The following is a 25,495-nucleotide window of genomic DNA, read 5'->3' on the forward strand; positions in this document are numbered from 1 at the left end:
ACCATAGATTATATCTATGGACTATAATCTATGGCAGCACACTTCTTGGTGGCTATATGCACTGATTAACTACATAGAGCGCCAGTTCATCAATACCTAGTGACCGCAGTTGTGCTCTGCATGATTCTTTAAATTCCGAGTAAAATTCTTAGAGAGAGCAAATTACGTGGGGGCGACTAAATTCAAATTTCAAACTAGCCATTCTCGAAAACATATGTTTCAATCTGAACAAAACTTTTAGAACAGTTTAAAGACACATTTCCCTACATGCCAAATGAGTATTTCGGAAAACAACAATCTGGGTTGTGTATTTGGCCTCTAGGTCGACTGAGGATGACTGAAACTTCGTTTGGCACTGAAATTACGACTGTAGGGTAATCATGTATGGTGAAATCGATGATGTGAATCTTGAGGCGATTGAGTGAATACTGAAGCGATAGCAGGGCAATCAATGTTTGGAATGCACAAAGGAACGCAAGGCATACACCTGCAGTTGCGTCTAACCGCATGCGATAAAAAAATAATAAATAAAAATGAAACTTCCCCTTTGATGTCGGCAATCTTGATCACGAAACAATCGGCATGGATTTGTTTCACTGCTTGTGTGGTAGTTACTAGTGACATGATGAGTTCAACTCTAGAGTTTCAGAGGGATAGCATAAGTGTCGAGTGAGTTACAGGAAGGCCGAATTTGACAACGTTCGTTCCTGTAAAATCCTCACGTAGTAGTCGCGTCATTTATTGTCTGCGGCACGTGTTTCTGCTTTACTGGCTGCGCGACTCACTACCGTGAGTCTTGATGTATGTATGTATGTATGTATGTATGTATGTATGTATGTATGTATGTATGTATGTATGTATGTATGTATGTATGTATGTATGTATGTATGTATGTATGTATGTATGTATGTATGTATGTATGTATGTATGTATGTATGTATGTATGTATGTATGTATGTATGTATGTATGTATGTATGTATGTATGTATGTATGTATGTATGTATGTAACTACTACTTCTAAAGGCTTCACTTGCATTTTGAAAGGATCAGTGAAAAATATTAGTGATTAATTTGTTGTTACTAGCTAGCTACTATAGCTAGACTGCATGAAGCTACAATTGCCATGTTCCAGAGTAATTGTTATGCTAAAATGTTAACATTTGCCTGTGAAAGACATTCTGCCATGCCCTCTGCATGTCAGCTTTTGGAATTGCCACTGCTAGAGATGGATAATAAAATTAATGCGACCCACTGAATGAAACCTGGAAAATATTCTGTTTTGCTATAAAGTATGAGTGCTACATAAAAATTATAATTGTTTCGCTATGTACGTACTAAAACAAACCACAAATCATTAAACCCTATACACCATCAGATTTGTCTGTTCATTGGAAGCAAGGAACTTGTGGTTTCGTGTTTGCAAAGCATACGGCACATGATATATGGATGCTTATTTATGATGTCATAAATATAAAGTTTATTATCATGACATGGTTGAAATGGCCTTCTTCTTTGTCCGCATGGAGATTTACAGGGAAAGCGCTATACTTTGATCAATGAACCAATTCGTGGTGAACAGCCCTGTCTTCATAACTTGTTTCAGTCATGTGTTATAAGCACCCGTAGTTTATGTATTTGCTATATTGTTGCTGTACAAATTGAATTTATTCCTGTTCAAACTATCAAGCACTATAACTCCAACACTATTCATTACAAAAGGCTGAAAATTTGGCTGTCCACTCCTATGTTACTATAGATAACAGAGAAACAATTCAACGAATGTATGAAAATTACCGGGTTTTGCTCAGTGGGTCACAAATAATAACACCATGCAGTAATTCTTGCAGTGATAATGTGTTCATTCAATCAAAAGTGTTACCAAATTTAATCTCAGAATGCTAATATTCTGTGAGAGCATGCCCCCTGACCCCTCTATATAGTTAGCGCATGCTTCACATACAGAGTGTGCTTGACACACTTGTAGAGCTGTGACACTTAACCGGTTAACTAATTAATTGACCAGTTATTTTTATAAATTCAGTTATTGGTTATTTTTTCTCATAACCGGATAACCGATCCCTAATATCTTCACTAAAAAAATGTATGGTTTGGTAACTCTTTCATTCTTCAACATTGATATCACATTTGTTGTATAATCAACTATAAATTATAAGGTGCACGTAGCTTAAAAATTATAAATATTAAAGAAAATTTTGTTAAGTTCAGTTAACTGGATAACCGGCAGTTATGATTTGTCCAGTAACCAGTTACGTATGATATTCTGTCCAGTTTCACAGCTCTACACACTTGTTGAGTGACTACCACTACTGCCCAGTTAATAACATCCAGATCTGTCACTCTTACTTAAACTCTGAAAATTTCTGATCCACCACTGATCTGTCTACCTGACTGACCGGTGGTATCAGGCATTTTTAAAAACAATCTTCTGTAAGGGTTCTATGCTATATCTGGCATTAGTAAGGACTCTTGATTTTTAAAACCTCGAGCAAAGTTGCACATGCGAGCGAGTGTGACATTGTGCTAGGGAAGTAGCATAAGATGATGGCTTTTATAAGCATCATTTGGGGTGTGTATCATTTTCGGAAGATCCTACTATACAGTACTACTGTACTGAATAACACATTGGCATGGCATGCCCCAACCTCTTGGGCTACACAACATGCTAGAGTATGCCTTGATTACTCTTTGAGGTGTCCATTTTGAATAGTAATACTTCATACCACTTACTGTTTTTGATCTGGTCTATCACAACTGCACCCTCCACTAAGACTCTTGCTGCAGATGCTGGCACAACTACAGGTAAAAAAACCACACATCATAATGTATAAGACAAGTACACCCTCCAAAAAGGTTTGGAGAAGGGTGGTTATACAGACAAGATACTACATAGTGCTTCCAATAGATCCAAACTTGTCACCATGCAATGATTCATAGTATATCTATAGATCAGCTAACACTTATCTAATCCAAAACAGCCAAGCTGTAAAAAAAGAGTGCAGCCCTCAAAAAGGCTATGGTGAAAAAAGATGTGAAATCCAAGGTGGCGGCCAAGAAATGGCTGTGATAGTAGGTTAATGATAAAAATTTTACTATCAACAATTCAGGTGAATTTGGTGTTGCTTGGTCTTGGCACAAAATTCACCAGAATTGTCGTTATTAAAATTTTTACCATTAACCTACCATCACAACCATTTCTTGGCCGCCACCTTGGATTTCACATCTTTCTTCACCATAGCCTTTCTGAGGGCCGTACTCTTTTTTATAGCTTGGCTGTTTTGGATTAGTTTTCACTTCTTTTTGCATTTGTATACCCCAAAGCTGGACTATGGCCGGCTTTAGGGCTTTTTAACCTATTTTTTTTCTTTATCACAGGAAGAAGAACAAGATGAAGCAGATTTTAAATACTTTAACTAATTCAGATTTTATCAGTAAATGTACAAATTATATATATAACAAGTACACGAAAAAATTTGGAATTTTCAACTAGAGTAGGGACGACAGTACATTGATAAAAAGTACTGAAACAAGTGCATAGAGGTAGTGAACAATACTAAAATACAGTTAAATAATAAGACGTGTTATATCCCTACTGTGCATTTCCATTATGGCATCTTATGCACAGTAGGGATATAACACGTCTTATTATTTAACTGTTTTTTAGTATTGTTCACTACCCCTATGCACTTGTTTCAGTACTTTTTATCAATGTACTGTCGTCCCTACTCTAGTTGAAAATTCCAAATTTTTTCGTGTACTTGTTTGTTAACTTTTTTTGTAAATAATTTTATTATAGCTGGTGACCCCACGCATACCACATCTGAAAAGGCACCGCGTGCCCCAGCTATATCAATTATCGTGTGAAAAGTGAAGTTGCCATTACACTTCGTTGTCAGCTATGTTCAACCCGTTACACAGCATTTTAATCAAGAACTTGTTGAAAGCATTTCGGGTCGATCTGAAAGCTTGTTTGGGTTTAGTTTTACCTCACCAATACTGCCTCATCGTTGTAAGGGAAAATTGAGGCTGATGTTTGGGTGATATTATTTTGTGGGCCACGCCTACTCCTTTGTGGTCCCTACTATACAGTTACTATCGTACTGTATGATAAGCCCTACTCTACCTTTTACACATTCGTTAGCTATAACTTTATTAACAATGATGTTACCAAATAAGTTATGCTTTCTTTGTACCTGTCATAGGTTAGCTATACAGTACACATTGATCATTGTAGTGGGAATATGGTGGAACACAATAAGTAATTGTTGCACATAAGGACGATGCTGCTGGAGCGACTGACAACTGACAAGGAATTGTGACAAAACATAATATGCAGGGTTTCTATGAGATTATGCACTTAATACATTATTATTCATGCACTGAATTAGAAGTTTTGTATATGCATTTTACACTTAATAGTGTTAACAGCTTTAGATAGTTATTTGACTATACCAATCATGTATGTATATGGTTTTGCTGACTTGTGTAGACAATAGTAAGCACATGCAAGGATACATAAAGAAGTGTTAATACTGTAATAGCGAAGAATGTGTTGGTCGCAAAGAAATGCGTTTAGAAACGCAAGCAGTTAAACCTAGCTGCTAAACAACAAACACACTAATACTAAACAAGATGTCTTACGCGTGTATCTTGTCGACGACGTATGATAGATCCTGTATAAACCAAACGTCAAATCACAAACGTATTCTAAACGTTTGGTGCGATAACACGTGTATTCACAATGATTATGGAAGCCCTATTGATATGGAAGCCCTACTGCTGAGCAATGGCCACGATAAAGAAGGATCAAAGGAAAATCAGTAAGCAATAGCGCATACATTGTAGGACATTTAAAATACTAAAAGTTTCATCTCCATGAAATTCGAAGCATTTCCGCCAAAGAAGTAAGGCTGTAGCTGTAGCTAATTTTCCGCTACGCTTGACTGAACGCAGCAGGCAGGCAGGCAGGCAGGCAGGCAGGCAGGCAGGCAGGCAGGCAGGCAGGCAGGCAGGCAGTGAGGCAGTAGAAAATTCGCAAAAATAATTTTTTTTAAATTTCGTAGCACCTAATTGAAAATGCTTCTAGTCGTTCTGAAGGCATGTTTGGGCTTGGTTATACTTGACCAATACTGTCAAGTGGCCATGAAGGGTTTGCAAAGATGATTTTGGCTTGATTTATCTTCGTAGACCACGCCCACATCTTCGTCGTCCCTACCATACAGTACTATCGTACTGTATGATACAAATACACACATTTATTACATGTCAGTTATTTCCTATAGATAACTTGTTTGCAGCTGATCTCTCTACTGGGTGACTTGAAATGTAGCTGAACTCTCTACAGGGTGATTTTGTTTGTAGCTGAACTCTGTACAAGGTGATTTGTTTCTTACTGATATCTCTACAGGGTTACTTTGTCTGGCTTATCTCTCTAAAGGGTGATTTGTTTTTGTAGCTGAACTCTCTACAGGGTGATGCTTCTAGCTGATCTCTCTACAGGATGACTTGTCTGTAGCTGAACTACCTGCAAAGTGATTTCTTTGTAGCTGAACTCTCTACAAGGTGATCCTTCTAGCTGATCTCTCTACAGGATGAATTGTTTCTAACTGAACTCTCTACAGGGTGATTTGTTTGTAGCTGAACTCTCTACAAGGTAACTTCTTCTAGCTGATCTTTCTACAAGGCGGTTTGTTTGTAGCTGAATTCTCTACAGGGTGATTTGTTTGCAGCTGAACTCTCTACATGATAGTTTCTTTGTAGCTGAACTCTCAACAATGTAACTTCTTTTAGCTGAACTCACTACAGGGTGACTTGTTTCTAGCTGATCTCTCTACAGGGTGACTTGTTTCTAGCTGAACTCTCTACAGGTGATTTGTTTGCAGCTGAACTCTCTTACATAGTGGTTTCTTTGTAGCTGAACTCTCTACAAGGTGACTTCTTCTACCTGATCTCTCTACAGGATAACTTGTTTCTAACTGAACTCTCTACAGGGTGATCTGTTCATAGCTGAACTTTGTACTGGGTGATTTATTTGCAGCTGAACTCTCTACATGATGGTTTCTTTGTAACTGAACTCTCTACAAGGTAACTTCTTCTAGCTGATCTCTCTACAGGGAAATTTGTTTGTAGCTGAATTCTCGACAGGGTGATTTGTTTACAACTGAACTCTCTACATGGTGGTTTCTTAGTAGCTGAACTCTCTACGACGTGATTTCTTTTAGCTGAACTCTCTACAGGGTGATCTTTTTGTAGCTGAACTCTCTACAGGATGATTTGTTTGCAGCTGAACTCTCTACATCATGGTTTCTTTGTAGCTGAACTCTCTACTAGGTACCTTCTTCTAGCTGATTTGACTACAGGGTGACTTGTTTCTAGCTGAATTCCATACAGAATAACTTGTAATGTAATATAATTGACAAAATTATAAAAGTAGCTGAATGCTCTATTAGGGTGACTGTTCTATTAGAGTATCTTGATCTCGCGTTTGCTACATGTAGTTTCCTTTTGAATCATAACTCAGTGGTTTGTAACCTGATTCTTCTGTACTACTGCAAGGACTTTCTATGATGATTATTACAACTATATACTGATTTTCAGCTCATTGCTCTAAACGGTTTGCCTGGTAGACATGAAAACTAATAGTTTTTTTTATTCATAAAAATCGATTGCGTAATTTTGACACAGGTTGGATTTTGTGTCATATCTCCATGGTCTTTATCCTGATTCCTTTCAAACTGCAAAAAGGCACTTCTACGATGGTTATTCCATCTACATATAAATTTGCAGCTGACTCCTCCAAGGGGTTTACCCTGTAGGCGTGACAGACCTTCAACCTTATTTTACGCAAATTATCGGTCATAACTCCGTGAATGTTCATTGGATTCCTACCAAAGTTGGTACTGAGATCCGCCTTAATGAGCCCTTTACGTGTACCACATTTCAGCCCGATCCGAACACGCATTCGTGTTTTATGGTGGACTTTGCGAAGTGTGCGAAATGAAGATGAAGAAGAAAAAAACGAAGAAATTAAAATGAAATTTTGTTTACTTGTATCTTGGAAATGGCTGGAGAGATTTTCTTCAGATTTGGTATGTAGACTCCCCTAACTGGCCGCACTTCTCTAGCAAATTTGGTTCCAATCGGATTAGGGATCACAGAGTTACATAGGTGTGAAAATTGTGTTTCTTTCTTCCTGTTAATATACTCACGGTGTGGCGCGCTGGCTTCTTGGGCCACACGACACACCACCGTGTGTCTTGATTTTGACAAGCAGAAGGAAAATTTTAATTAAAATAGGGACTGCAGCCATAAAAACAAGTGCAAGAAAAAAATAGGAATTTAAAGTTTGATTAGGGATCATAGAAAAAAGATTGGGAAACAACTCACTAGTATATCTGTAGGTGTAGGTGACCTCCCTTTTTTCCAAACTTTTTTCTGTGATCCTTAATCAAATTTAAAATTTCTAATTTTTCTTGTACTTGATTGTTTACATTTTTTGTAACATTATCATGACTTGTGAACCCGCACATACCGCATCAAAAGAAGGATGGTGCTAGAGATAGTTTTTGTCTGAATGCACCCCCTGGTTATCAATTACTGACTTGAAATTGGCGTGTCCATTATGCTTCGCCTTCAGCTATGTTCAGACCATTATCCAGCACTACAAGTAGGAAAAGCATATCTGTAGTCAGCACGAATAAAACAGACAATTTGCGTGCCTCAACTATCAATTACTGCCTTGCAAGTAAAGTGGTTGCTTTCACCTACTTTCAGCCCGTTACACAGAGTTACGAATGAAAAACGTATTAGAAGTGCCTCTGCGATCAATCCAACCACCACGGAAAATACGGACAATTCCCATTTACAAACATAGGGAAGCCATGCATCATGCTACCGCGAATTGACACCTTGAGCTGTCAGCAAAAAGAAATGGGACACAAAGAAGGACTGTACATAATGCAGTACGCCAAAAGGTACATCTTTGACAAAGAAACATCGAACAGCGGAGCTCAAAATACAGTGACCCAAAAGTCATAATGACCAACCAAATTAAAAATGGCCTGACATTATTACAGCATTTAAAATACACTCTGTATGTAGACTGTTACTGTCATGCACCGGTGGCCGACCATGTTGCATGTTGGTATGTCATTTTTACAGATCAAGTAAGAGGCATTATATTGAGCACTGGAACAGTGAAACATCAAGTCCGTAGCCTTAGCTGTTATTGAGCTATGCTTACTTGAAGGAATTAGGCAGGCAGTTAATCAGTAGAAAATTCTATTGAAATTTTTTAAATTTCATAACAATCTAATGGAAATGTTTAGGATTGCACTGAAGGCACTTTTGGGTTTGTTTGTACCTAACCAATAATGCCAAGGTGCCGGGATGGTATTGTGAAGTTGGTTTTTGGGTGATATTTTTGGCCACAAAAACCCAATCTCCATGATCCCTAATATACAGTACTACCCCATACTGTATGATAGTAAAACAAGGAAGGTCGCCTACACATACACAGTGGCAGATCTAGGAATTTATAAGCTAGTTTAGAAGGTGGACATGTAACACTTACCCGGGCTACATTTCGTATGTAGACCGGGCTACAATTGGGTAGTGATTATATAGATGTCGAGGCTGAAATTGATTGTGGGGATTCACGTGATTAGGATGCATGACTTGAATTTTGCCATGAAAATCACTCAGACGGAGAGCGTTTGTTATCCTTGCTATCCTATTAGTTGAAAAACCTTGAGCTAAGGTTAAAACTAGCACTATAGCTTATTCATTGATTGTTTCTGCACATTTTCGAATACAGACACGCCCCCAACATGAAGCTACCACTCTGCACGGAGTAACCATTCTACAAGCAAGCTTACCTGTCTAGGAATTAAGTGAACTCTGTACTTTTTCCATAAACAATTCAATAGCACTGATTAAAACAATAAACTCGCGTAACCTAAATTCTCCGTTATATTATTATCTAATCAAAAACAGCCAAGCTGTAAAAAAAGGTGCGGCCCCCAAAAAGGCCATGGTGAAAAAAGATGTGAAATCCAAGGTGGCGGCCAAGAAATGGCTGTGATGGTAGGTTAATGGTTACATTTTAATAACGACAATTCAGGTGAATTTGGTGCCAAGACCAAGTGGCACAAAATTCACCTGAATTGTCGTTATTAAAATGTAACCATTAACCTACCATCACAGCCATTTCTTGGCCGCCACCTTGGCTTTCACATCTTTTTTCACCATGGCCTTTTTGGGGGCCACACCTTTTTTTACAGCTTGGCTGTTTTTGATTAGATATCACTTTTTTTTGTATTTGTATACTGCAAAGCCAGCCTATGGCTGGCTTTGGGGCTTTTTTAACCCATGTGTTTTTTTCTTTACCACAGGAAGAAGAAAAGAACTTAAAGAAGATTTGTAATACTTCAATTATTTTTAATTTTATTAGTAATTATACAAATTATATACATATATTTACTACATGCCCATTATTCCCCACAGGACATTTTTTTTTGCAGTTGATCTCTCTACTGGGTGACTTGAAATGTAGCTGAACTATATACAGGATGGTTTCTTTGTAGCTGAACTCTCTACAAGGTGACCTCTTCTAGCTGGTTTCTCTACAGGGTGATTTGTTTGCAGCTAAACTCTCTACATGATGGTTTCTTTGTAGTTGAACTCTCTATAAGGTGACTTCGTCTAGCTGAACTCTCTACAGGGTGATTTTTTTGTAGCTGAACTCTCTACATGATGGTTTCTTTGTAGCTGAACTCTCTACAAGTGGACTTCGTCCAGCTGATCTCTCTACGGGGTGATTTGTTTCCAGCTGAACTCTCTACAGGTGATTTGTTTGCAGCTAAACTCTCTACATGGTAGTTTCTTTGTAGTTGAACTCCCTACATGATGGTTTCTTTGTAGCTGAACTCTCTACAAGGTAACTTCTTCTCTACAGGGTGATTTGTTGTAGTTGAATTCTCTACAAGGTGGTTTGTTTGAGGCTGAACTCTCTACATGGCGGTTTCTATGTAGCTGAACTCTCTACAGAGTGATTTGTTTGCAGCTGAACTCTCTACATGATGGTTTCTTTGTAAATGAACACTCTACAAGGTGACTTTTTCTAGCTGATCTTTCTACAGGGTGAATTGTTTGTAGCTGAACTATCTACAAGGTAACTTCTTCTAGCTGATCTCTCTACAGGGTGATTTAATTGTAACTGAACTCTCTACATGATGGTTTCTTTGTAGCTGAACTCTCTACAAGGTGACTTCTTCTAGCTGATCCCTCTACAGGGGGATTTATTTGTAGCTGAACTCTCTACAAGTGATTTATTTGCAGCTGAACTCTTTATGTGGTGGTTTTTTGTAGCTGAACTCTCTACAAGGTGACCTCTTCTAGCTGATCACTCTACAGGGTGATTTGTTTCTAGCTGAACTCTCTATAGGTGATTTTTTGCAGCTAAACACTCTACATGGTGGTTTCTTTGTAGCTGAAATCTGTACACGATGGTTTCTTTGTAGATGAACTCTTTACAAGGTGACTTCTTCTAGTTGATCTTTCTACTGGGTGATTTGTTTGCAGCTGAACTCTCTACATGGTGGTTTCTTTGTTGTTGAACTCTCTACAAGGTGAATTCTTTTACCTGATCTCTCTACAGGGTAATTTGTTTGTAACTGAACTCTGTACAAGGTGCATTTTTGTGGGTGATCTCACTGCAGGTTGATTTGTTTGTAGCTGAACTCACTAAAGGGTGATTTGCTTGTAGCTGAACTGCTTACATTGTGTCTAGTTTCTAGCTGATCTCTCTACAAGCTGATTTGTTTGTAGCTGATCTCTCTGCAGGTTGATTTGTTTCTAGATGATCTCTCTACAGGTTGATTTGTTTGTTGCTGATTGCTCTAAAGTTTGATTTGTTTGTAGCTGAACTCTCTGCAAAGTGTTTTTTTTGTAGTTGATCTCTCTACAAGATGATTTTTTGTAGCTGACCTCTCTTCAGGGTGATTTGTTTCTAGCTAATATCTCTACAGGGTGATTTTTTGTAGCTGACCTCTCTTCAGGGTGATTTGTTTCTAGCTGATCGCTCTACAGGTTGGTTTGTTTGTAGCTGAACTCTCTACAGGGTGATTTGCTTGTAGCTGAACTCCTTACATTGTGTCTAGTTTCTAGCTGATCTCTCTACAGGGTGATTTGTTCGTAACTGATCTCTCCACAAGTTGATTTGTGTGTAGTTGATCTCTCTGCAGGTTGATTTGTTTGTAGCCGATCTCTCTACAGGGTGATTTGCTTGTAGCTGAACTCCTTACATTGTGTCTAGTTTCTAGCTGATCTCTCTACAGGGTGATTTGTTTGTAGCTGATCTCTCTACAAGTTGATTTGTGTGTAGTTGATCTCTCTGCAGGTTGATTTGTTTGTAGCCGATCTCTCTACAGGGTAATTTGTTTGTAGCTGAACTCTCTATAAGGTGATTTTTTTGTAGCTGATCTCTCTGCAGGTTGATTTGTTTTAGCTGAACTCTCTACAGGGTGATTGCTTGTAGCTGAACTCCTTACATTGTGTCTAGTTTCTAGTTGATGTCTCTACAGGGTGATTTTTTGTAGCTGAACTCTCTACAGGGTGATTTGTTTCTAGCTTATCTCTCTACAGGTAGATTTGTGTTGATTTGTTCATTGCTGATCGCTCTAAAGGTTGATTTGTTGTAGCTGAACACTCTGCAAAGTGTTTTATTTGTAGCTGATCTCTCTACAGGTTAATTTGTTTGTAGCTGAACTCTCTCCACAGTGACTTGTGTGTAGCTGAATTCTGTGTAACTGAATTCTCTAGAGAGTGACTTAATTGTAGCTGAATTCTCTACAGGGTGCATGACTTGTTTATAGCTGAACTTTCTTCAGTGTGACTTGTAATGTTCTGAATCTCTATAGTGATATATTTGCTTAACTCTCCACATGGTGACTTGCTTCTTGCTGAACTGTCTATAAGATTAACTGTTTGCAGCTGAACTCCCTACAGAATAACTTGTGATGTAATAAAATTCTATAATGGAGTAAATAAATTAGCTGAATGCTCTATTAGGGTGACTGTTCTATTAGAGTATCTCGATCTCGCATTTGCTACACGGAGTTGGCTTTAGAATCATAACTCATTGGTTTGTAATGCAATTGTTCTGTACTACTGCAAGGACTTTCTATGAAGATTATTCCAGCTATACACCGATTTTCAGCTCATTGCTCTAAGCGGTTTGCCTAGTAGGCGTGAAAACTAATACTTTTTTATTCGTAAAAATCGATCGCGTAATTGTGACACAGGTTGGGTTTTGTGTCATATCTCCATGGTCTTTATCTCGATTCCTTTCAAACCACCAAAAGGCACTCCTACGATGGTTACTCCATCTACATAGCAATTTTCAACTCATTCCATGAAGCGGTTTACCCTGTAGGCGTGACAACAAATCGATCTTGTTTTACGCGAATAATCGGTCATAACTCCTAAACCATTCATCGGATTTGTACCAACTTTGATGCTAGGATTCGCCGTTGGACTCCCTTTCTGTGTGCCAAATTTCATGGCGATCGGAGTACGCGTTTGCTTGCTATAGCAATTTTTGCAAGTGTGCGAAAAAACAAAGAAAAAAAAACACGAAACTTTGGCAGCTCGTATCTCGGAAATGGCTGGAGCGATTTCCTTCAAATTTGGAATGTACACTCCCCTGGCTGGCGGGCAACTGTGTAGCAAATTTGGTTCCAATCGGATAAGTGATCACTGAGATACAAAGGTGTGAAAATGACGTTTTCGTTCTTCCTGTCAATATACTCATGGGTGTGGCGCGCCGGCTTCTTGGGCCGCACGACACACTACCGTGTGTCTTGATTATCTCTTGGATATGTCTGTTTATCATAACCAAGCTCAACCAGAATGTACTAGCTGCTAACCCATAATCAAAAATTTTAGGTATGCATGATAATATTATAATACATCCAGTGGCTGCACTCGTATTGGCTTGGGTGACTGATTGCCCTGTATAGGCTATCAGCCTAATAAGTGTTACATATTAGCTGTAACATGGGGCATTTGGGCTTTGCCTGATATTAGGCCTGAGCCTATTATGCTCAAAATTTTACCTATTATTCTTTCCAGAATTTCCCAAAAAATTCTCCTATTATTCTTTTTGTTATTCTTGTATCCAGCCTATTATTCCATAATTATTCTCATTCAGTATAATATATCTGTGGCTATAGTCGCTTAGTTTTCAAGATGCTTCTATAAGTAGTTTTGTCCGAATTATTAATAGCCATATATGAAGCATTCCACTTTACCCATCATTTTTCTATCCTTAATAGTTACAGCAGGCTTAGAATAGCCATCTACAGTAATAATTCAAGTGTGTTTAATTATTAGTGTATTACCATAATATGCTGTAACTACTACATGTATAGCTACTAAGTTAGGTAGATATAAGTGCTCAAAGACTTAAAAAAGATACACTGGTATAAGATGTACAAGTTTCAGAATTGCAGATAATCATGCAGTTAAATCCCTGATGCTGGCTGCAGATTGTTATCATGAAACGATCTGACTGTTCTATTAGAGTATTTAAGCGTTCTAATAGAGTATATCGACTTTTAGAGGCTTTTCAGCTCCTTTCAGCCAGCACTCCTGTCAGCTTTATATCATTTGTAGTAGCTTAACTCTTTCTTCTAGGTAATCAAGAAGAAACACGCCCCCTAATTCCACCGATTATTTCCGTGGTCATCCGATTATTCTAAAATTATGCCTGTAACCATCCTATAATTCTGGAATTATTCTCACGAGATTGGTGACCTATTATTGTCAAGATTATGCTGGCATAATAGGCACAGACCTACCTGATATGTATGCCCTCTGCCCTCAGGCCTGCAGCCCTCAGGAATACATATTAGGCAAAACCCTCATGCTCGTGTTACAACTAATACATATACACTGACATGGGCAAGTGTGCTTCACCATGCATGCAAAGCATGCATACATGTTTGCATGCATATATTATACATGCTGGTGGATGCCCCCCAGGAAATTTTTGAAACTTAGATGCTCTGAGACTGCATTTGGCAACAATTTTAGTGTGAAATTCTCCCTAAAATAAATATTTACAGAGTCTATTTACGGATTGCTGAGCATACACATTGCTAATTATAGGTGCATGCTACAATAATTAATTAAAATACTGAAATATTGCATAATCATTTTTTAAAGGGGTTTCCGCGGAACACTGATACAGATACACTAGTACACATTTAATTATTATACCGAATTGGGGATTAATGTAATTGTCCACTAATTGTCCAATTGTAACTTAAAATTCATAATTTTCCTTTCAATTGTTTATTTTTCTGTAACATAATTATGACTGGCGAACTAGAGAGTATCACATCAAAAGAAAGAATAGCATTATACTTCCTGTTTTTGTCTGAACTCATCCCAACTATCTATTACTGAATAAGTGAAGTATGTAGCAATTATTTTCAGCTATGTTCAGCCCATTCATTACACAGTGTTAAAAGTGAAGAACATTACAAGAAGCACACTACAGAAAATACAGATGATTTCAATGTAGGAAGACCATCATGCACGGTAGCTACCATGAATTGACACCTAGTAATTTTAGAAAAGATAAATGGGACATGAAGGAGGACATCAAGTCTGTAGCCTTAGCCATTTTTTAGCTATGTTTCTCTGAGGGCATCAGGAAGTTAGTCAGTCAGCAGAAAATTCCACTGATTTAACTTATTGGAAGTGTTTCAGTTCACACTGAAGGTACGGTACTTTTGGGATTGCTCTATCTATGCAATTACTGAAATAGTGAAGTGTAGAAATGGTCATTAACATTTTGTTTTCAGCCATGTTAGCACATTACACAGCCATTATAAATGAAGAACACCACAAGAAGGACTTTGTAATCCAGTCACAACAAAAAACTCCAACAATTCCCCACAAATGTAGGGAAGCAATTACATGGCACTACTGTGAATCCATACCTTGTGCTGTCGCAAAGATAAATGGGACACAAAGGAGGACACAGATAAGTCCTTGAAGCATGCATTGTATGTACTGTGGTATGCCAAACGACACCTGCCGGCTAGAAGCAATGTCAAACAGTGAAAAATTCAAGCCTGTAGCCTTAGCTGTTTTCAAGTTACACTTGTGGTATCAGTCAGTCAGTAGAAAATTCTACTGTATATTTTATATTAAAATATAGCAACTTTTGGAAGTGTTTCACGTCGTACTGAAGGCACTTTTGGCCTTGTTTATACCTAATCACTGCTGCCAAGGTACCAAGTTACTGTGAGGATGACTTTGGGGTGACATTTTTTAGCCACAAAAGCCCAAACCTTCACGATCCCTAGTTGTAACATACAGTACTATCATACGGTATGTTATATTACCATCTTAAATATAAAGTAGTCATTATGCTTAGTTTTCAGCTGTGTTCAGTTAGTTACACAGCTTACAAATGAAGAATAGTTCGAGAACCACCTCTGCAATCAATCTAGCCACTACAAAAAATATGGTGACTTCTAGTACAAAACTAGGGAAGCCATTATATGCTACCATGATTTGACACCTTGCGCTGTCAGCTGTCAGCAAAGATCAATGGAACACAAAGGAGAACACAGGTAAGCCCATGGATCGTATGTACTGTGGTATGCCAAAAGCATCTGTTGGGTTGAAGAGATGTCAAACAGTGAAAAATCAAACTGACAGCCTTAGCCGTTATTGAATAATGCTTGTCTGAAGACATCAGCCAGGCAGTCAGTTGGGCAGTCAGATAGTATATAGAAATTCTACAGAATAAATTATTTTGTAGTAACCTATTGGAAGCATTTCAGGTCGTACACTTTTGGGCTTGGTTATACCTAACCAACAATACTACCAATATACCATATAGTAAAAAGCTTTGGCGAATTTGGCGAATAGCGTTCAATTCGCCAAAGTTTTTTTGCCAATTAATGTTTAGTTGTGCTACCACTCACCTATTTACGTGGTCTGTTCCTCGGATCTTCATTCTTCACCTCCAGCAATCCATTGATTGAGGAGGGGTTTGGTAAGTACTAGGGGCCTCATCTGCCATGGTATATGGCCTAGGCAGGTTATGTAATTCCAGCGGGGCCAAAGTAGGAGTACTTTTGGTTTATTGATGCTTGGGTAATGAAAGAGTTTAGAGCAGAGAAGCATCTCTGTCCCAAACGCTTTACAATAGAGGCAAACAGGAGAACCTAGTGGATAAGGCAGATATCCTAAGTGAGGCCCCTTGCTGTCTCAGACTCCTCTAAGGAGAATGGACGAACTGCTTATAGCAGCAGTAGGTGATGTGTTGACCTGCGGGTCACCACTAATTTGTCACGTGGCTTTAGCCAGATTGTAACAGCATCAACACCTGTGCGCAGGTGATACAATGGTCAGGGCGTGACCATTGTTCTCAGAGTTGTCAATATCCACTGTTGAGAGTGGCACTGTCTGATATAGCATCAACATTTGATAGTAGCACTGTGGTCCCTCTATGGTGGTTAGCTGGTTGGTACTCTATAGCTGGGTCATGTTTGATAGTGTTCATGACAGAAAACGTCTTCTGGTAGATGGGAGAGTGTCTCCTGATAATTATCTGGATGGGAGAGCATCTCCAGCTAGCAATCCGGTTGGGTGAGCATCTCTAGTTAGCAATTTGAATGGGAGAGCGTCTCCTAATACTGATCTGGATGGGAGAGCGTCTTCAGCTAGTGATCTGGTTGAGAGGACGTCTCTAGTTAGCAATTTGGATGGGGAGGCATCTCCTGATACTGATCTGGAAGGGAGAGGCAAGCAGCTTTTTGCAACATTAATTTGTGTCAGATGGCTTTAGCCAGATTGTGACAGCATCAACACCTGTGCGCAGGTGATACAATGGTCAGGGTGTGACCGTTGTTCTCAGAGTTGTCAATATCCACTGTTGAGAGTGGCACCGTCTGAAATAGCATCAACAGTTGATAGTAGTACTGTGGTCCCTCTATGGTGGTTAGCTGGTTGGTACTCTATAGCTGGGTCATGTTTGATAGTGTTCATGACAGAAAGTGTCATCTGGTATTTGGGAGAGCGTCTCTTGATAGTGATTCGAATGGGAGAGCATCTCCTAATACTAATCTGGATGGGAGAGTGTCTTCAGCTAGTGATCTGGTTGAGAGAGTGTCTCTAGTTAGCAATTAGGATGGGGAGGCATCTCCTGATACTGATCTAGATGGGAGAGGCAAGCAGCTGTTAGCAACCCAATTTCCTGATGGCACTCTAAACTAGAGGGCCTGTCTGTGACTGCAGGCAGGATAAAAGAGCATCTCTCCTGACAAAGATTTAAACTGTGAGCATCCCTCAATAGCAATCTCTACTTGTGGTAGCAGCTGGCACAGTGAAGGAATCCAGTCAGACCTGCAGCTGAAGAACTCACAACAAAATGCATATAATAGCGAATAGTAGGCACCCACCCATTATGCTCAAAATTTTACCTATTATGCTATGCTGCACTACTCAAAATTTTACTTATTGTGCTCAAATTATGCTCAAGTTTTATGCCCCATTTCCCATGTTTTGCTAATAAATTTGCAGTTATGGGCACATAATAAGTGGCTAAAGCACATCTTTGCTCTTCGAAACTGCATGTGACAGAAAAGATCGATATACTCTAATAGAACAGTCAGGTGCCTGGTTGTTCAATTAGAGTTATTGACTGTTCTATTAGAGTATATCGACCTTTTTTCTGTGATATGTAGTTTGACCATCAAGGATTTGTAGTATGGCTGAAATATTCTTCCTATTATGCTAGCATTATGCTCAATGCTTTCAGGCATCTATTATGCTCATAATTATGACAGCATAATCGGCGGGTCCCTAGCGAATAGTCTTTCATGTGAATGTTTCTGAGTAATTGAATGCAGGCACAGTGAAGTACAGAGTACAACAACAACATTGTCCACTGCTTACACTACAGATGTACATAAGTACCACTAGTGACAGTGCAGTACTAACTATAATTGTTACCTACTGTACCAATAATCGGATCGGCTAAAATATCGGCCATCGATATGGTAATTTTTACCAATATCGGTATCCGGTGCAGGACAGCAGGAGGACCGATATCGCTACCGATTTTTATACAGTAGCAATAGTCTGTACATAAACGGATTATTTCTACATTATCCATGTGGCTCTTTAGTGCCAGTGGCCTATTGTTCACTCTGAAACAAGGGCTACGTTACGAGAGGCCATATAAATACATGTGATTCTAGTATTTGTTACTGGAAAGCTTATCGCAGTCTTTACAAATGAAGCAGTTATAGAGTACCTTGTAATAAAAAGAAGGGTCACAGATAACCAAGGAAACTTGCTGTACCAGCTTTCTCACAAGCCATTAGAATGCGGAGTAATGCAGAAATATCCGTTTAAAGCTTCATGGGAGTATACGTAAAAATGTTTGTGGGTGCCTAATTGTCTGGATTGCACAATAGAAACCCAAGCTGGATATCACCACAGGCAGAGTACAGCAATGAATACATGCACATGTTGTTGTAGGGTAGGTAAATGTACACTTTTAACTATAATGCAAATATCGGATCAACTATCGGTTATCGGCTTCTTTTGGTGGCATCAATATCGGATATCGGGACATGCCAAAAACCCATATCGGTACACCTCTACCTACTGGCATACAATGCCAATTAACATAGAGCACCTGTGTATAGTGAAGTTTGTGAACTGTTCAGTGGGTAGGGACAGGGTGGGAAGATTTCTTACAACAGGTATGAATTACTGCCAGCGTGTTCTGCTCACGATGCTGTGCATGCGTTGTTCTTATTAGAGCCCACTGTTGCATGCTAATATTTTGGATACTTGCACGGCCTACACTTAACAACATTAATTGTGTTTAATAACTTAAACTTTTTATTTAATGTTTAGTTACGCTACCACTCACCTACTTACATGGTCTGTTCCTCAGACCTTCATTCTTCACCTCCAGCAATCCATTGATTGAGGAGGGGGTTTGGTAAGTGCTAGGGGCCTCATCTGCCATGGTATATGGCCTAGGCAGGTTATGTAATTCCAGCGGGGCCAAAGTAGGAAGTACTTTTGGTTTATTGATGCTTGGGTAATGAAAGAGTTTAGAGCAGAGAAGTGTCTCTGTCCCAAACTCTTTACAATAGAGGCCATAGGTAGGTCATGATATATATTATATAAATTGTGATCTACCCCCCAAGCATCAAGGTTATTTATTTAATTTAGATCATGCAATGTGCCGACATTTTGATGGTGGCAATATCTAGTATACAAAGCAACTCTTATTATTTCACACATTACTAGAGGTGTACCAATAGAGAAATTTCTGAACTGATCTGATATAAAGTGATATACCGAGTCAGAACACCGATACCAATGCAATAATATTATAATAAAGTGTAGCTATACATTTAGGTTAGAAGAAACTGGGAAACTTTAACTTGCATAAGATACACTTAGTAGGCAGTTCCAAGTGCTAACAATCACTGAAAATGCTTGATTGCCCATGGTGGTGTGGCCTCAATTAACAACCCAGACAGTGAGGCACCCACAAAATATTTTAATGCATGCTCCCACCAAGATGAGTCTGCATTTTTAATGGCTTGTAATGATGGCTGGCTGTATCAAGCTGTGTTTCTAGTTTATTCATCCCATGGTTGCTTTTTTATAACTTTCCACTATGATCATTTGTTGGTAAGTATTGTAACAATGAATGTTTGTTAAGCATGTATTTCTATGGCTTCTCGCAGTGTAGTGCTTCTTTTCAAGGATATAGAAAACTGCTATTTCCCCAGCCTTGTCTGCTGTATAACAGAGGGTAAAATGTGACTTTACCATGGCAAAGACTATTTTGATATAATTATCATATCGGTTTTGGTGGCTATATTGAGACCAACCGATATTGGCAGAAATCTCCATATTGGCCACCGATACAATATGTATCGGTACATCTCTACTCATTACATGCATATATACAGGGTGTGTGGGAACAGTGTTGTAAGCTTATACTAGTATGTGTTATACTGTTGCTTACCCGATGCAGCATCTCATCTGAGACCGTTTTGCGATAGTCGGGCATTCAAATTCCTGCGAATATTCTGATTGATGCCCACCACATAATCTCCTTGCATTTTGTGTTGATTAGGTGACGTCCGGTGGACTGGCTATGGTATGAGATGGAGCTGTAGTTCCTGATGTTGAGTCCAGCGGTGATGGAACTGTCCCAGGTGACAGTGATACCGTGTGTGGGCTGAGGTAAGTGACTCAGTTCTAGAAACGACCCTGACGGCGGCTACTAGTATTGCAATGTCACATCTTGTCACGTTGTCGTCCTGTCTGGAAAAACATGTTTCTTGAGGCGGTCCTTCTCCTGGCGTGACAAAACTCCTCGCATGCTCAATCCAGCAGTCGAGCTTCTTAAGGACGACGGTATGAATTACTGCCAGCGTGTTCTGCTCACGATGCTGCACATGCGTTGTTCTTATTAAAGCCCACTGTTGCATGCTAATATTTTGGATACTTACACGGCCTACGCTTCACAATCATTAACTGTGTTTAATAACTTAAACTATATTTATTTTAGATGAGCACATTGAGTATTAAACTAGAACTTGAGATGAAGGTCAGTTCGAACCACCATGCAATAAAGATCGAGCTGACTTTGGAGATCTTGTGTCCCACAGTTGTTACTGAGCACTCCCTTGGGATAGCATTTCCAACCGGCTTCTCATTCGCAAGTCAGCTAGTTCATAGTCTCGCGATGGATTTAGCCAAATACTTTGATATACATGATAACCTCTGCTACTGGAGTTCACTGAAAAAATAAAAACAGTCATCGCAGGAGATAGTGAAGCATAGTCTGGCACGGCCACCCCTTCGCCTTCCTGTTTGCGAAGGGGTGGCCGTGCCAGACTAAGCGAAGCACGCATTTGCTAGCACGTCAATAGATCAGTAGCTACAAAAGTACTGCTACAATAACAACGCACAACTCTAGCTACCTATTACACTACTTAACTGTTGAGTTGACACCTTGTCATTATCCTTATGTACCGTACAGTAATAACTTTGACGAATATTATTTCAATTGCCAAAGTTTTTTCTGCCAATTTTTTCAACAGTGGGGCTTCATCACACTTTTTTACCACCAAAGTTTTTTACTATATGGTACCATGAAGTTGTTGTAAGGCTGGTTTCTAATTTTTTGTGAGAAAGTCCATGAACTCTAAAATACAGTATGGTATTATTAGGGAGTGCAACAATATATCGATATATCAATATAATATGTGACCTAATTTTAGAAAACCGTCGATATCCGCACAATTTTCAAAATGCATTTTATTTGTTCTTTGTTTTCTACAGGGACAGAGGAATGGACTAGCCAAGTTTCAGCTTCCTAAGTTAAGCAGCGTTGGAAATACAGCACTAGACAGCCAGACGAGCAAATAATTTGATATGTACAGAAGCTATTGAGAAAAGAATCTACAGGCGCTTACATAAACCATCATGACTTACTGATACAACGAAGTACGGAATTGAATCTTGGCTCATTGTGTTCGCCATGAATTTGTGCATCCACCAAGGTATAGTTTTTTCCCCAGGCATGCTTCTTTGTTCGAGAAGGAAGGCAAATTCACTGAAAAACGATCGTCGGTAAATTCTTTCGTCACCGCAATGTAAACAAACGTCTGTAACTTTTGAATCTTTTCGTGTATGGAGATGAAACAAAGATTTTTGCACTCCCTATGGACAGGCGAACATAATGATGCCCAGGATTTATCCATTGGCGGCTTAATTCGCCCACCAGCGAGGCAATAAAAACTTGCATAATTTTTTTTCTGGAGCTTGCGTTTTTACCCGTAGTTTTTAAATGTGTTTTATTACAAAAGTACTGTTGTGCGTATATCGATGGTTTTCCAAAATTCTGTCACATATATTGCAATATTTTCTATCACAATAAATTATATACAATACAATATGTGTGATGAAACATATCGATATATTGCATAATATTGCTGCAGGGTTGTAATGAGCTGTGGCTTGTGGATAATTAGCCTATTCAGCTGCCACCCTCCTGAAGGGCAGGTATCAAAGCCACCAGAATGTAATTATTGATGTTTTAAAAGCCACATATTCTAAACAAACAGTGCTGGTTGTAGTACTACTACCTACTGTACTTGTACTGTAATACCTATTTAATAACTGTTGGCCATTATAAGCACCTTTTGACTGGTGGGTATTAGGTATGAGGCTATTATACTCCAAAAATTGAGCATTACGCTTTTGAGCAGTACTCAAAAAATCACCTATTATGCTTTTGAGAATTTCCCATTATTCCCAAAATTATGCCACCATAATTGGCTAACAATGCCAGTTTAATGCTGTATCAGATGACTTTCATTGATGTTTAAGCTTCAAATAGTCTTGAATTCTTTAGCTGGTTGCTGTATTAGAGTATTTCAATGTGACTGCCTTATTAGAGTAAATAATATTCAGTGACTGTTCTATTAGAGTTTCTGACTGTTCTATTAGAGTATCTCAATCTTTTTGAACGAAATTATGCAATCTGTAGATTTTCCTACTATAAAATCACCACAAAATGCTACCATAATTCCTGATTTTCACACATACCTATTATGCCCAAAATTATGATGGCATAATCGTCGCATCCCTAGTGGGTATATACCACATGACACTGATGCTATCTGCTGTATCTTATGAAGCCGAAATCCATTAGTTATTTACACAAATATAGCACTTTAACATCACCAAAGACCCTAATTCAAATATTGCAATACAGCAATATTTTTTAAGACAATACACAATATGGTATTTACCTGCATTGTTGCATCCCTAGTATTTATTGAAGTTTAGGTACAGTGATATCAATTATATATACAGAGACTGGATTGGAACACAGAATATTACACTACACATTTTATGTTTCATTGCTACAATAAAGTCAAGACACACGATTGTGTGTCATGCAGCCAAGAATCCTATTAATGGGAGCATGCTGAAGGTTTTCATGTGTGGTTTTTCGTCTGCGGTTTAGCGATTTGGCCCCCAAAATCCAAAAATCATTGCTACACTGCTGTGAGAATAATATGGAATTTATTGCATGTCCATTTGATGCAGAATAATGCTCCAATGGTGGGGCATTTGATCATGAAATAGGTTTTGTTTTGTAGCGTGCAATTATTATGCAGCAACAACCATGACTGCATAACTAACCAAGTGATCATAGCTATACCATACCCTTGTCCCGGCCTTGTCCAAGTACATACAGGGCCGGCCTTAGAAATTCTGGGGCCCTAGGCAAGGTAAACTGGGTGGGTCCCCCAGAGGAAGTGGTCTTAACCTCTTTCCTACGCAACAATGTTTAACCCATATAGGGCTATGCATAACATACATTTATATGCTTGTTGTGTAAAGAATATCCTAAGCATGGGCTGTGTTGTGATACTAGCTAGTCTATAGCTGCCATCTACGTGTATGCATACTGCTGTTTCTGCAGTGTATTCTATCTCCAACTACGCTAAAATGCGATTGTGTACTTATTATACGCTATTGTACTATTACGATCATCTTCAATCTTTGCAGAGTCTTGCTACTACTTCAAGTAGTTATCAAACCACAACCTGCACATGGAGTAGCCCATCTGGTAATGCCTGATCTCGTGATCACTCTGTCCAGCAGCCTCTACTTCACATTATAGATATTAATGGAATCCATCCAACAGATCTCCAACTTTACATTCCTGGTTCAGCACAAAGCCCAAACAAAGCAGCCAACACTATCGTCATAGACTCCACTCTAGCAGAAAGTATCCATGATTATTTCAGTGCTCCACTGCGTGCCCCAGAAAATCAGTGCGCACATTCAACTCACATGTGTACAAAGTGACTGCTAGCACCCATCAGCAATTGAAAGTGAACGACCTCACTGCCACTTGAGACCTGACTTCTATTGTGCGATTTAAATCAACACAATCACGTGATTTCTTGCATTGTAAGCGGCTAATGACATATGATGAATTCCTAATGTGTATGGCTGCATCCTAGTGCACAGTGCAATGAATATGATGTGTAACCACCAATGCATTCCAGCATTCACTACTATAGAATATCATGTGATTCATACTTATTGTCGATGTGTACCTTCAGCGATGAGTTGTAAAAGTAAGAGATACCTAGTGTTATATACTGAATTTGTAGTTTGAGAACTGGGGCCCTGGTTTTGGAGATTTGGGTGCCCCCTTAGCCCCGGGGCCCTAGGCAGCTGCCTACCTTGCCTACCTTTAAGGCCGGCCCTGAGTACATAGATGGGGATCAGATCTGTTCACAAATGATGCTATATGGAAAAGGGATTTGTATTATAACTAGACAAATAAAAATTAAAGGGTAATAGGGATTGCTGAAAAAGCCATGAAACAAGAAGGGATCGCTGGGGTGGTAATATTTAAACCACAAATCCCTATTTTGACTTGTCTCAAAATGACAGAGCATGTAACTAAAATTTATGCCGGAGTGTCAAAATAGGGATATGGTTTAAATATTACCACCTCAGCAATCCTTTCTTGTTTCATGACTTTTTCAGCAATCCTTATTCCCCTTTTAAATTTTTCAATTTTTATTATCTAGTTTGTGTACTTTTTATTAATCTAGCAATGGATTCATTTTATTGACAATTGTTGTGTGGACAAGAGTATACATCACACTCATTCCTAATATTGAGCAGCTGTTGTTTAACTTGTCTTACTACATGTGTCAGAACTCTAGTTTTTTAGTCATTGTTGTCACAATAGCATATACTATAGTGAAGAAACACATGCAGGGGTGCATTGACTACAATATTATACTGAGAATAATGATTGGCTCACTGGTGCACAGTAGTATAAATGATATAATGTCAGAAAAGAGATATGTAATATAGTTTACACAGAGTTTGTGTTAGTAATGTATCCATTGCGTATACCATGTGCACAGTGAAGAAATTATGCCATGGATACGTATGAATGCATATGGCTTTCACAATATGTGGCATCTACAAATAAATAATTTCACAATATTGTACTTTGCATGGGAGGATCAAAGCGATGTGGTGTATCGTATTGTCCATACATTACTTAATAGCTGCATAACTGTACTGTATGAGTCATACAGAACAGTTATGCAGCTAATTGGGCAAATGCAGCACACTTGGGCAAATATAGTACAGTTATGTGGAGACTTATTTATGGAATGTTATGAAAAAAACACTGTAAATTGCTAAAACCAGCCAAACTAATCCTACCAGTTCGTTCAACGGCTAGGAATAGACTGTATGAACACTTACTGATCGTCTGATCACGAAGCTATTTAAGCACAACTCCACTAAGACAGCATGATTGATCACGTGCATGACATTGTAAATTGCTAAAACTAGCCT

The 25,495-nt window shown here is 38.8% G+C and overlaps 1 long non-coding RNA gene across 1 annotated transcript in view; it reads right to left on the minus strand.

Moving 5' to 3' along the window:
* LOC136255958 (uncharacterized) overlaps positions 1-25,495 on the minus strand; it is a 46,847-nt gene that overhangs the window by 10,412 nt on the left and 10,940 nt on the right. The window contains exon 2 of the long non-coding RNA XR_010701236.1: positions 2,750-2,815. This is a non-coding gene — a long non-coding RNA (uncharacterized lncRNA). The remainder of the gene's footprint in view (positions 1-2,749; positions 2,816-25,495) is intronic.

The sequence above is a fragment of the Dysidea avara genome, chromosome 5 (genome assembly GCF_963678975.1).
Source record: "Dysidea avara chromosome 5, odDysAvar1.4, whole genome shotgun sequence".
NCBI classification, from domain to species: domain Eukaryota; kingdom Metazoa; phylum Porifera; class Demospongiae; order Dictyoceratida; family Dysideidae; genus Dysidea; species Dysidea avara.